This window comes from Podarcis gaigeae (assembly GCF_964106915.1).
Source record: "Podarcis gaigeae genome assembly, chromosome: 1".
Classification (NCBI taxonomy): domain Eukaryota; kingdom Metazoa; phylum Chordata; class Lepidosauria; order Squamata; family Lacertidae; genus Podarcis; species Podarcis gaigeae.
The window spans coordinates 42,132,916-42,147,686 of NC_139678.1; the positions used below are offsets into that span (position 1 = coordinate 42,132,916).

General features: G+C 43.1%; 1 protein-coding gene across 1 annotated transcript in view; it reads right to left on the reverse strand.

Moving 5' to 3' along the window:
- The window catches only part of BMF (Bcl2 modifying factor), an 83,543-nt gene that overhangs the window by 58,463 nt on the left and 10,309 nt on the right, over positions 1-14,771 (reverse strand). Inside the window, exon 3 of the mRNA XM_083745533.1 lies at positions 8,677-8,793. The gene's annotated coding sequence lies outside the window, so the exon portion shown is untranslated. The remainder of the gene's footprint in view (positions 1-8,676; positions 8,794-14,771) is intronic.

Here is a 14,771-nt window from a genome sequence, read left to right on the forward strand (position 1 = left end):
AACCAAGCTCACTATACAGTTTTGCTACTTTCAGTAATTTTTGTTCAGAATTACAGCTTGGGGAGCCCGAATCATAATGTTTGGGCAAGACCCCAAAAGGTGAAATAATTATTTATGTTTTCACGATGAATTCTACCTCTCTGCATAATAAAGGTTGCCGTGGTGGTTTTCCTGCAATGTTAGTAAAGAAATAGAATCAATAAAAAAACCTTTCAGTTGAACATGGTGTATTAAGGACTTTGAATGTTCACTCTAGCTCCAAAATAGCAGGAAATTGCAGCTGTTAAGGGACTCTTAAGAGACACATTATTTAGGCCATACTGATATGGAATGATGTAACTGGTCCCAGTTCTAGCACTTTCTTAGAGCTGGGAGGTTGTCAGTGGCAGGGTGGTGGGTCTAAGTCTAAGGGCTAATCCATACCTCTACAAAACCCAGTTTACTGCTGAATCAGAGCAAACGTCAATCAAGTTTTATCTGGATTGATGTTTGCTCTGATTTAGCAGTAAAGAGCAGGTTTTCCAGGGGACAGTGGCAGGGCAAAGTCAAAACAGCTCAGGCACAAGACAAGTGGAATTATGGGCATAGTCCCAGATTTGTCTATTCACTGGAATAGGCATGTGTAACCTTTGCAGCTGAATCAACTATTCCATGTCACAAGTACTGAACTGAAAACCAGTATCATCAACATCAGAGTAGGAAACACGTTTCTTCCCTATTGTTGTGTATTCTGGCTCCAATACTGATCCCATTAAAAATGTTTCAACAACAGGAGCTGATTCTGGCAGTTGTGCACTGCAAGGCAAGAATATCCTTAATCACTTGTGAACTGGAAATAAATGAATGCTGAATATTGTTTTGTAAGGGGCAAAAGAAAAACACCAGGCCTTTTTTAAAGAGAAAGAAAGGTGGGGTGTTTTCTAATAGACATCATACAATCTTTTAATTGCATAAACAAATTTAATTAATTAATTTATAATCCAAGGCTGGGGAACCTGTGGCCCTGCAGCAGATGTTGGACTCCAACTCACGTCAGCTCCAGCCAGCATGACTAATGGCCAGGAAAGACGGAAGATGCAACCCAACAGCACCTAGGCAGCCACAGGTTCCCACTCCTGATATAAATGATAATATGCCAATTAATGGAATCTTTTGAGAGTGTTTTCACCCACCCACTCTCCCACTGACCTTGAATTTTATGAAAAATTGCTGGTCTGACACTAGCTTGTTTAGATTTGTCCTTTTCCATTCCTAATTGTTGTGATCCTAATGAATTGGGGAAAAAATGCATGACTAACAAGAATGGAATACAAATTACAACATAATGGATATGCAGCAAAACAAAATTGCATTTGATCTTGCTAGTCAGATATCACTGGGCTTAAAGCCTTGGATTATTCTCCACTTTTGACAGCCTTGGTTCCAGCTCTGAAAGCAGTGCCATCATAACAGATGCTCTGGAAGCTCTTGGCTGGGCCTGCAACTGATTTCAGACTTCTGCTACAACAGCCAGTCATTTTCAAATCAAACTATTGTTTGTTTGGGCTTTTGAGGCTCCCAGAGGCTTTTGAAGTCTGAGCAGTGCATTACTAGACTAAAGGAAACAATGGAGCACATTAAAATGTGTGTTTATGTGCTTTTATGCCGATGTGCCTAATATGAGGGGGGAAATTAATGATCCGTAGGAACAAAAGAGGTTAGTAACGGGGCAAAGATTTCTCGGGAGACTCCTTTGTGAAAAGCCCTATCAAGCAACACCAAAAAATGAAGAAACAAAAGAGAACAGACGCTGCACACAAAAGTCCTTCTTAAATAGGGTTGGCTCAAGACATTTTACTGCCTAAGGCAAAGACAGCATCTCTCTCCATTTCGGACCCAGGAGCTGATCAGAGTGGCAACTAAATCTTACTTGAACACTGCTGAATGGACAACTATATGCCCCTGAGGGCGGCGGGCTGGCTTAGGGGTTTTGTGGCACTCACAGCTCTGCCCATTCCTGCTGCTCAGCACCAGCCACCTGATATATACACATAAGAAGGGAGAGCAGGGGTCTTGAAGTTGCCCATCAACAGTTAGTACCTGGATAGAAGACTGCGCAGGGACACAGGTCACAGTCTTCTCCACAGTGATGAGATGTATTGTTTCTAGGTTCACACACACACACACACACACACACACACACACACACATTAGTGTATGCAAATTTATGTCTTGTTTTTGTGATGTATTCCTTTTTTTTGCAATGCATGTGTCCAGCCATATAGAGTGGCCTCACAGGTGCTAATTAAATCTGCTGTTTCTGATGCTTGCCTGGAACTGCACAAACAGGGAGAGGGCAAGGGATACATCTTGGCAGCTCATAACTCAATAACTCATAGCTGGTGGGCATTTAGCCCAGCGGTGTATGCTACAAAGACTGGGTCATTAAGATTTTCCTCAGACTCCCTCTCATTTACAGAGCCAAGGCGATGAAGTTGCTTCATCAAGCCTTGGACTCCACTGGCATGGGGTGAAGGCACATGATGCACCCACTTTGCTGAAGCTAAAGGTAGAGCTAGGTCTTCTTGGTGCCTGGAGGAGAGTCCGGGTGGGAATTCAACCTGTACTACCTTAAATCCATCAAGGAAGAAAGGTGGCATCTAACTTATATAATACAGGGACATGGGCGTAGCCAGGATTTATTGGGGGGGGGGGGGAAGAACCTCAGTTAGTTAAGTACAGTGGTACCTCGGGTTAAGAACTTGATTTGATCTGGAAGTCCGTTCTTAACCTGAGGCACCACTTTAGCTAATGGGGCCTCCCGCTGCCGCACAATTTCTGTTCTCATCCTGAAGCAAAGTTCTTAACCTGAGGTACTATTTCTGGGTTAGCAGAGTCTGTAACCTGAAGCATCTGTAACCTGAGGTACCACTGTGTTTTTATTGATTTACCTGATTTAGGGGGGGTAGCTGCCCCCCCTGCCCCCATGTACAGGGACCACTAACCTTTTTAAGCCTGGTTGGGCACACTTGGATTTTTTGAGCAGGTGTTGTGGACATGACCCTCTGGCACTTCCCTCCCACCTCCCCGAATCGGGCCACTCGCCAGAACATCCCTTCCCCTGCTGAAAGTGCACGCATGGGCACATGTGCCACTTTTTCAAGCAATCTGGTAGTTTGATCCAGTAGAATTAATCTGAGGGTAGAAAATCGTAGGGAGCTGAAAGAGGAAATGGAAAAGAGTGCCACTCTCCAACTTCCTTCTTCAGCTCTATGTACTTCTCAAAGAAGGGGGCGGTGTGTGTGTGTGGAGTCACCACCTTCACCTCCTCATGATCAAGGGGACTCAGTTTTGTGGGCATAAGGGGAATACCTGAAGGGTATTGTTACACTCACAGGCACCAAGTTGGCGACCCCAGGTATAATAAGCAAACAGAATGTGAAGAATAGGTTGTGGTCACCGATTTTAGTGAGACTGCTCAAAGGAAAAGATTCGAAGCCTGCACCTTAAGATGAGAAGTAAAAGTTGCATGTCTGACAGCCTAATGCAGTAATAGAGGTCTGGAAGGATATTTTGCCTTGCAATGATTTACAGAGAGATATGGCAGGATTTCATGAAAGGATGGACTCGGAGGAATTCCTTGAGGAAATTAGTCATTGTTAAGCATTGGCTCTGAGTAAATAGACCCAAACCAAGACCGAGACAGTGTGTCTGAAAGAGAAAACAGGGAACTGAAGCACGTTGTGCAGCGGTGGTTTTGCTCAAGGTCGATAACGAAGCTGCCACAATAGCAGAGGGGAGACAAAAGGAAACAATCGGCTGAGAAGTTTTCCTGCACGCGCAAGACCCATTCAGGATGAATGGAAACAGCACAAGCATAGCGCTCTTGCGCGGTTGCTTTTCATTGTGCTGGAGCTTCCACAATGAACAAATGCAGCCCTGTTTGTTGGCACCTTGCTAACAGTAACTGATCCTAGAAGCCAGAATTGTACACACACACACACACACACACACACACACACACACACACACACTCAGAATACTGTATTGGAGAAAGAATATCCCAAAGGGTGCTCATCAATGGTTCCTCTTCATCCTGGAGAAGAGTGACTAGTGGGGTGCCACAGGATTCTGTCTTGGGCCCGGTCTTATTCAACATCTTTATCAACGACTTGGATGATGGACTCAAGGGCATCCTGATCAAATTTGCAGATGACACCAAACTGGGAGGGGTGGCTAACACCCCAGAGGACAGGATCACACTTCAAAACGACCTTGACAGATTGGAGAACTGGGCCAAAACAAACAAGATGAATTTTAACAGGGAGAAATGTAAAGTATTGCACTTGGGCAAAAAAAATGAGAGGCACAAATACAAGATGGGTGACACCTGGCTTGAGAGCAGTACATGTGAAAAGGATCTAGGAGTCTTGGTTGACCACAAACTTGACATGAGCCAAGAGTGTGTCGCGGCAGCTAAAAAAGCCAATGCAATTCTGGGCTGCATCAATAGGAGTATAGCATCTAGATCAAGGGAAGTAATAGTGCCGCTCTATTCTGCTCTGGTCAGACCTCACCTGGAGTACTGTGTCCAGTTCTGGGCACCACAGTTCAAGAAGGACACTGACAAACTGGAACGTGTCCAGAGGAGGGCAACCAAAATGGTCAAAGGCCTGGAAACGATGCCTTATGAGGAACGGCTAAGGGAGCTGGGCATGTTTAGCCTGGAGAAGAGGAGGTTAAGGGGTGATATGATAGCCATGTTCAAATATATAAAAGGATGTCACATAGAGAAGGGAGAAAGGTTGTTTTCTGCTGCTCCAGAGAAGCGGACACGGAGCAATGGATCCAAACTACAAGAAAGAAGATTCCACCTATTAGGAAGAACAGTAAGAGCTGTTCGACAGTGGAATTTGCTGCCAAGGAGTGTGGTGGAGTCTCCTTCTTTGGAGGTCTTTAAGCAGAGGCTTGACAACCATATGTCAGGAGTGCTCTGATGGTGTTTCCTGCTTGGCAGGGGGTTGGACTCGATGGCCCTTGTGGTCTCTTCCAACTCTATGATTCTATGATTCTATGAAGTCTGATCCACTTCTAATGGTAATAATATCAAAACCAGGCAAACACATTAGTTCAGAAGTGGCTGCGGGGGGGGGGGGGGGAGAGAGAGAGAGAGCTGTGTGTGTTTGTTTGTGGGTTGCTGAAGTTGATTGTAGCAGTAGGATGGAGGGAGGGGTGATTAATTGCTTTATCATCCCTAAGGGGAAAATAAGGCAACTGCTGCCTGTGGTATAAACCCGTAAATGGGCATACAGTAGTGACTGTTTCATCTCTGTGACAACATTGCTGTTCTTATTATGATCTAGTAATAAATAATCACAAATAATCTTACAATATACAGCTTGCTTTTTCAGCATTTTCAAACTTGAATTTATCCAAGCAGGAGCATGTGGATTGCTGTAAATCTTATTATTTTTCAGCCCCTCCATCTGAAATGCCGCGTCTGATCTTGCATTGGATGTAGTACAAGTGGCGCCCATTGTAGGTAGGCGCATCCAGTTGATGCGCAATCGCTGGCACTGTGTGGGTCCTTTTGGAACCAGAAGATGACAAAATGAGGGTGGGGGCCGTGAACAGACCCCCCCCATGCAAAATGGCCATTGCCTGTATTGCTGGCCTAAGATCAATTGGTGAAAGACATACAGTAATAACTGGTTCACAACTCAAGACACCCGAGTTATTTGCATGGTTTAAGGCTGACATGGAGTAGGGGAACAGAGCCTTTGTCCCTTTGACAGCTGGGTGGCAAGTAGAAATTGATCAGGGAAATTGTTTTCAGGTGTGGAAATACAATCAAGGGGAAATTTCAACTGTTGACATCATATCTGTCAGACATATTATTTCCTTGGGCCTGCCACCACCACCTACAAAAGAGGGTACACATTTGCAAGTGTAGGCAAATTTCTGTCTTCTTTTTGAGTGCCACAGAGGGCCCATATTAGGTCCAATTCTGGATGCAGAAAATCCTGTTGGCAGCCCTGGTGATCATCTGTGTGCAAGCCGTTCTTCTGCCAGCACAAAGTAACCATTGGATAAGATCCAGAAAAGTGTGCATATTGTTTAAACAGCATTTCCTCTGTGGCCCTGTTCCTCTCAAGCTCATCTGTTCTCATAGAATTACAGAGCTGGTAGTAATCTTTGAGGTCATCGAGTCCAGACTCCCATTCCATGCAGGGTCTATAATGGAACTATGTTGTGGGATGGGACTACAGCATCCCTATACATGGCTACCCAGCCTCTGCTTAAAGATCTCCAGCAAGTTTTAGATTTCTGCCTCCTGATTTTCTGTCCTTTGCTTTCCTGATTTTCTAGGCCAGATTTCTTGATCGTTGGTAATGTTTTATGCTTTTGGAAACAGATATGGCAATCTGGATCACGTTTGGGCTTTTTTCACATGGTTAAAAATTGGCTTGTGTTTCTCGTGGCAGCAGTTAAAATGTGATACCTACACTGGCTAGAGAATGCAATTTCTTTTTTGTTTTCTCTCCCAAGTTAACAGAATTGGTAGATGCTTTTGCAGTGTTCTGTATGAACCAAGTCTTAGGGCTCCTGCGCACGCCCACTTGTCCTGCTGCTTTCCCGCTCTTTCCCACTGAATTGAAGCAATTGGACCCATGCTTTCTACTCACAAGGCAAGGGGAAGTGTGGACGAGCCCTTACTCAGTACAGTGGTACCTTGGTTCTCAAACACCTTGGTACTCAAATGACTTGGAACCCAAACACTGCAAACCTGAAAGTGTTCCGGTTTGTGAACTTTTTTCGGAAGCTGAACGTGCTCTGTTTTGAGTAACACACCTCCGTTTTGAGTGTTACGCTGAGGTCTGTCTGTTTTTGCTATTTATTTTGAGTTTTTTGGTTTTGCGGCTTTTTTGTTTTGTTTTTGTGACTGTGTGGAACCCAGTTCAGCTACAGATAGATTGATTGATTGTGTGACTTCAGTACATTGATTATTGCTTTCATTTTATGGATCATTGGTCTCGTTAGATAGTAAAATTCATGTTAAATTGCTGTTTTAGGGGTTGTTTTTAAAAGTCTGGAACGGATTGATCCATTTTGCATTACTTTCTATGGGAAAGCACGCCTTGGTTTTGGAATGGACTTCCAGAACAGATTAAGTTTGAGAACCAAGGTACCACTGTATAGTGACTAAGGGTGACAAATAAGCACTCAAATATCTGAAATAGAAGGAATCAATCTATTAATAATTTAAATGCACTAAGATTATAACCCGGCAATCAATTAGGCTACAGTATTTTGGTTTAAGGCCATTACAACACAATTGTAATGCATATTTACTCCATTACATTGAATGTGATTTATACCCTAATAAATGTATGTAGGTTTGGCACCAGTGGGAGATTTCCTCCCAAAGCAGATATTATCATCAGAGGAGGGATTTTACTCAGGAACATAGAACGGAAGGAAAGAGCTAAATTCTCCCTCCATGCATGCTCTGAAACAATTAATTCTCAGCCCCACGCCAAGTTGATGCAATTTGCATTTTTAAAAACCTTCAGGTTAAATTGAAAGACATACTTAGCAACACATCTAGCAATGCATGGAAACGAGTGAAGGAGAGGGTCTGTTTTGACCTAAGTATATTGCATATTTATTTTTTAACCCCACTTAAGTTTTAATGTAGGATAACAGTAAATTTGTAAAATGCTCTCCCCATTTTCCCATTCAAAAGTGTTATGCATATACAAATGCCTGCTTTTTTGACTGTCTGTTGTGCACTAATGTTTCCCTTTTCCTAAAATAATTGTAAATTTACTATCATTTCATCTTGTTATGCTTTACTCAAGGTGCTAACATAAATTAAAGACCTAATATTTGTAGCAGTGAAGTGTGACTATGGAAAAGTGCCTCCGTTTTCACTGGGGATTCACAGCACCCTTTTCTGCAAGGTTCTCCACCCTAATCCTAAATGTGAAAACCAAAAGGAAGCTGAAAACCAATATGAAAATCTCAGAATGTCCTTGACAAAGTATATACACTTTACTGGGGACTGGGAGTAAGTCTCAGTGAACTCTAGGGGACTTACCTCTGATCAGACATACATGGGGTTACCTTGTTAGTTAGCGTGTGGTTTTTTTTTTTGAAGCCACTACTAATGGCCTTTGATTTAGCTTTCACTCCCATAAATACTAAAAGCTTCTTTGGCCGAAGGGTGCTTCCAAGCAGTCCCTTTTGGGATGAGATTCAGTCACAATCTGGCAGATTTAAGCACTGCAATTAAAGAAGATTTGGAGGTCTTGTGAAACAAACCTGCTTTCTCCAAAGATCTATCGCCAATGCAAAAATTGAAAGGGAAATGGATTGAACAGTGTCGGTTAACACTTGCTGGGCCCATGGTTTTATAATCTCCCCACAAACAAATCAGGCTGAATGCTCTTTAAACAAGTCATCTGGAAGTGACCATGGGAATAATAGGAGGAAGCTTATTTTCCAGACAATGGCACCAAGCAGTTTTCTGAAATTATAGTTTGTGCTATGGAGTAGGCAGTAATACTCAGTGGGACTTACTTCTGAGTAAGCATGCATAGAATCGGCTGGCACTGCTGCTGGGACACATCCTTTACACTGTGCGTGAAAATGGAAATATACCATGTGTAAAAGAAACGAACGAGAAGAGCTCACCCTTTTTCTTTGTCCTGCCTGTTCTTAGGGTTGTTAGTCACAGATCCCCGTGTCAGGAAGGCTCCTCTGTCCTTTCGCTCCTTTTCCTCCTCTGCTCCTTTTAAGCATTTGTTGTTTCTACAAAATTGGTTGCAAGGCAGAAACAGATTTTCATTTTTAATAACAACTCAGCTTCAGGTTCCCAAGGGAAGAAATGTTCTCCATTGGATACAAGAAGGTCTTGTGTCACCCAAATTCTTTATTTATTAAAGAGACAGAACAGATCCTCTTACTACCCCCTCTCCATCCCACCCCTTGTAAAGACACCTCCCTAAATCAGATAAGATGTTTACAGGGCCTTCATCCCCTCCACCCATCCCCAAGATCTTAGAAGATGCCCTTGTGAAGAAGTAGAACAAGATATTTTGCCCTCATTTTGTTGCATCCCCTTAGCTTGCCTTGATAGTGCTAAGAGAGGTAGCTTGCTAGTAATCCATCAGTTAAGCATAGCAGAATGGTCCCCTGCATAGTTTGTACTTTTTGCATACAGATGGAATTCTGCCCTCCTCTTTTTGGATCCAGTAGACCTATACTCCAAAGAATGGCTATGAGTATTAAACAGCAAAAATTCACAGCTATTTGCTTTTCTGATGCCTCTTCCGCAGGTGCTCAAGTTTGGGCAAGAGTAGTGGCACCTTCTGATGGGTAAGTGCACATCATACCACACACATATGTTTTTGCCTTTCCATTTAAAACAATTACACATGCACACTATTGAAATAAATGTATATATTGTGCTTTATCTGCTTTATCTGTTGTGCACTTTCACACCAGCTAAATGAATCATTAGACTGCACTTTAATGATGCTCAGCATGCACAGTCCATCACTAACTAAAACAAACAGCAGGCCTGCCAGACCAGGCATGGATCACTGTCTGCGTCAGCTCAGGGTTGGTACCCATGCCCAGTGCAGGTTTACAAGTGAGATTTGTTCTTTAGCTGCCCCTACAGATTACTGTATTTCAGGCCACTGCACTGATGCCAATGATCTGAGCTCTGGAGGAAGGAAGGAATAGGTAGGCTGCTTCAGTGATGTGAATAACAACTTCTCATGTCTATCCTGGGGGTCGTTCCTATGTCAGTTTTGGATTATGGAAATGATCAGCAGCACATTTCATCATCAGGCTGCAGCTGTTTCAGATACTAATCTGGCGACTATCATGCATAGCTGTCAACTTTTCCCGTTTCTTGCGAGGAATCCTATTTGGAATAAGGGAATTTCCCTTTAAAAAAGGGAAACGTTGACAGCTATGCTATCATGCATCCTGACTTTCTAGAGTTATACACTTGTCTATATGGGCTAGGATTTTCCTACAGCATTTGCACATTTGTGTGTGCATGTCATCATAACCTCTACGCCAGGCATAGGCAAACTCGGCCCTACAGATGTTTTGGGACTACAGTCATACCTCGGGTTACAGACACCTCAGGTTGCGTGTTTTCAGGTTGTGCACCGCACCGAACCTGGAAGGGGTTACTTCCGGGTTTCAGCACATGCGCAAAAGCGCTAAATCGAGCTTTGCACATGCGCAGAAGTGCCGAATCACGACCCACGTGTGCGCAGATGTGGTGCTGCAGGTTGCAAACACTGTGGGTTGTGAACGTGCCTCCCACATGGATCACGTTCGCAACCCGAGTGTCCACTGTACAACTCCCATCATCCCTCACCACTAGTCCTGTTAGCCAGTGGCATAGCGTGGGGGGTGCAGGGGGGGCCAGCCGCACCGGGCGCAACATCTGGGGGTTAGGGTTAGGGGGCGCAAATCCACAGGTTAGGGGGCACAAATTACTTGCCTTGCCCCGGGTGCTGACAACCCACGCTACGCCACTGCTGTTAGCTAGGGATGATGGAGTTGTAGTCCCAAAACATCTGGAGGGCTGAGTTTGCCTATGCCTGCTCTACGCTGTGTGCTTCTGTGTATTGTAAATAAAAGTATTCATGAATGTACCGGGGTGGCGGTGGGGAATGGGGAGATCTTGGCTCTCGTCTATTATGCTTGGCCTTCTTGGAACACCATTAAATTTGCATGGTGTTTTCCTCAAATGTCTCCTTACCCTTTTGTTCAGCTCAGGCCACTGCTGACCAAAGTGACTCCAAGGCTAGACAGAGTGATGGGTTGTAGTTGGGTTCCGCCAGTCTTGCTGTATCTAAGGAGCTGTCAGTCAAAGACCAGTTTCAGACTGTAACCTGCTACTGCCGAGAGGGGCCAGCACCAGGGATCCATTCTAACCTGAGGCGATACCTTAAAGCACAGTATGAATTAAAACACCATCAATATGCATGCCAAGTCAGTGATACGACTGAAAAAATGCATCATTAAAGTATTATTAGGGCTCATCTTCCTTTTACGTTTTTCAACTTGCTTTTTATGCACTAATAGTTCATTAAATTTCTAACGTTAGAAATGTTTGCCTCTCACTGGATAGTGACAGAACAAATAAATCCCTCTTGATCTGGTAAGGCTGAAATCTTAGGCACTTTATTAAGGAGCAAAGTCCCATTGAACGTAGAGGAATTTAAGCTCAGTAGCCCTCAATGGTTTTTGACATAATGAAGCAATGGGTTTTGTTTGTCCAGCTTCCTGACATAATTGGTATTCAGAGATAATAGGCTTGCAATGATTCTCTTCAGTTTTGTCTGAGAATCTGAAGGAAGTAATTCTGAGAAATGCTTGTTCTGGTTTTGGATACACCTGGAATATAGCGTAAGGCAGCATTCACATCAGTTTTCCCAACGTTTCCTTAATTTAATTTCCACATTAACCACTCTATTCTGCCTTGGTCAGACCACACCTGGAATACTATATCCATCACAGTTTAAGGAGGATGTTGACAATCTGGAATGTGTGCAGAAGAGGGCAACCACAATGATCAAGGGTCTGGAAACCAAGCCTTATGAGGAGTGGTTGAGGGAGCTGGGTATGTTTAGCCTGGGAAAGAGGAGACGGAGAGGAGATATGAAAGCCATCTTCAAATATCTCAAGGGCTGTCACAAGGAAGGAGGAATAAGCTTGTTTTGCCCTGCGCTGGAGGGTAGGACTCGAACCAATGGCTTTAAGTTGCAAGAAAGAAGATTCCAACTAAACATCAGGAAAATCTTTCTGACAATAAGAGCTGTTTGACAGTGGAATGGTTTCCCTTGGGAGGTTATGGACTCTCCTTCCTTGAAGGTTTTAAATCAGAGGTTGGATGGCCATCTGTCATGGATGCTTTAAGCTGAGATTTCTGCAGAGTAGCAGGTTGGACCAGATGACGCTTGTAGTCCGTTACAATTCTATGATTCTATGATTGTATATTTGAGCTTTCATATTACGTAAAAGTCACTTCCAGAAATATAGTGTAATATAGCACAGGTTTACCGCTCATTTCCATGTTATTCGAAAATGGAATTTTGTTTAAAGCAAATAACATTTGCAAATAACATGGAAATGAGTGCTAAATTTGTAATATATTCCACTATATTCCTGGAAGTGGCTTTTACTTCACGTGAAAGCTCAAATTAACAGCTAGGGAAATGTCGGGGAAATGGAATAAACTGATGTGTAAATGCAGCCTTTGTGTAAATATGTTAAGGATTGCAGCCTCAATTTGTTAACTAACTCTAGCCCACAATGTTTGCTGCCCCAATTTTTAGCTGTAGACATCTTTGAGCAAGTGGAGGAGGGGAAGGACCTAAAAACTTAGGAAAGACATATTTGATCGGTATCTCTAGACAATATTGTTTTTCAGACAGTTTATGGAATGTATCTCAGACTGATTTATTTTTTTAAAAAGAGATAGAAACTAAAGCTGAGGGATAAATACTGGTGACTCTTCTCTATGTTTGAGCGTGGGGCATGTCTTATTTAAAGAGAGAAGCAAGAAAGAAAAGTGAGATAGAGACTATCTGAGCGAAAGATACTGAAGTACAATCCCGGTGTGAATAATTGAAGTGGAATCTGGAATGCACACCACATTATCAGGGACTTCTTGAGACTGCATCTGATCGGAAGAGCTGACTGTTACCTGAGAGGTAATGGAGAAGTTGTTGGCCTCAAGCTTTGTAGTCTCAGCCTGTTGTGGAACAGTGACACCAGGGATTGAGCAGCAGGCGGAGGGAGGAAATCCTTCAGGGGGCACCTTAACTCACTGCACAAAGTGCGTCGGATTTGAAAACCAGGCACCAGTCCAAAGTCTAAACACAGCCTCACAAAGCAATTGTTCAGCGATGCCAGGGGCAGCCAAGAGCTGGCCTCTGAGGAAAGAGTGCCAGGATTTCGACGGCAGAGATGCCAAAGGAGATGACAGACTCAAGTAATCACTTCTCACTCACTTTTGCTACTGAACACCCTTCCAGCAGAAGCTGCTGAGAGGCTGTTTGCACACCTCCTGCCTGCTTTTTGAAAGATAATGTTCTTATAACTGAACCTACACAATATGTTCTCAAACACAGAACCGTCACACATCTCTTAGGTCCAGTTTACATGTGGGCTCAACACAGTTTTCACATGCGCTGAGGCTTGGGAGTGAACTTTGAGCTCACAACAAACAGAACCGGCAGTATGAACTGAGGCCTGTACACACAACTGATGGCAAGTGAGCTCTGTTCATACAATTCATCCAGCCTTTCTTATTTATTTTGCAGGGGACAGCCCACCTGATTGCAGTCAATTCATAGGCAGGTCCCAGTTCACATTAAAGGATTATATATATGCAGGATATAGAGGTCCAAACACTTCCAAAGCTTTTATTTTTAGTACATGAAAGACGGTGCTTATGGACACATGCAGATGATCACTCACTAAACCTTCAAACAGAAATAGCAAGGCACTTGAACCTGCCTTAAGTTATACTGAGGTAGTTCATGGGCACACCTAGCTCAGTGCTGTAAACTCTGACTGTTAAATGCTTGCCAATGATTTATGTATTTATTTATTAAATATATAACACACACACACACCCCCCCCCCCGTGATCTAAGGATCAAAAGGCAGTTTACAATACTCAAACATAAAAAATAATCTTCTTTGGCAATCACTCGAAGAGAAACACGGTTTTAAAAGTGAGTCTGTAAGTGACTGTGGAGGCCAATTCTGGATCCACGCGTCCTTCCACAGTGAGGACATAGGTTTCTAGAAGGGAGTTGATCATGGTGAGGATCTGCCAGCCGTGCCTTCCTCTTAGCTCGTTTCTCCCTTTTGGCCTGACTTTGTGCTTCTTCAAAGTCCATGATGCTTTGGTAGAGGCTATTATCCAATTGGAGCACTCACAGGCCAGTATTTCCCAATTATCAGTGCTTATACTTAAAACCTCTTTTGTTGTCCACTGGTATTTCGCTTTCCATTCTTAAGTTGGGAACAGAGTAGTTGCTTTGGAAGACGATAATCATGACCAGCCCAACAAAGTTGAGTGGTAAGTTTTAATCTACGTAGCTTTTTAAAAACAGAATTGCCCTTAAGATATATATTTTTTAAATTCCAGTTTTAATGTATTAAGTGTTTGTTTACAATATTGTAAGTCGCTTTGAATTGCTGTGGCAAAAAAGCAACCAATAAATTTAATGAATGAATGACGTGGAAGTGCTTTCACAAAACAATTCTCTCAGATACATTCTGAAGGTGTGTGGTTGTGCAGTGGCGTGTAAGCTTCAATGTCTGAGACTGAATGCAAGGGAAAGTATGCATGTTTATGTTCTCGTAAATGGTTAATGTTTGGTTTCCTTGGAGGACAACTAAGGAAGGAAAAATAAATGTACTTCTGTGGCAATGTAGATCCATTTACTTTCCCAAGATATTTAAAGACGATGAGCGTGAATAGTGGGCAGTCACCAGATCTTACGAGACAGGGATCAGTGTAGCTAGAAATGTCAATCAAAAGATGATAGCTGATATTTCAGCATCTGTACTACACTGTTGTGTAAGGAGTAGATGGTTTATTCAGTGGCTTCTCAATGACAAATGTCAGTTGTAAACCTTTCTACGGTGCATATCATAGTCGTATCTGAGCTCTATCTCAGCTGTCTGGAAGTCAGTAACAGAAAACGGCCATTTGATCCTGGCAGTTTTAAAACTCTAATC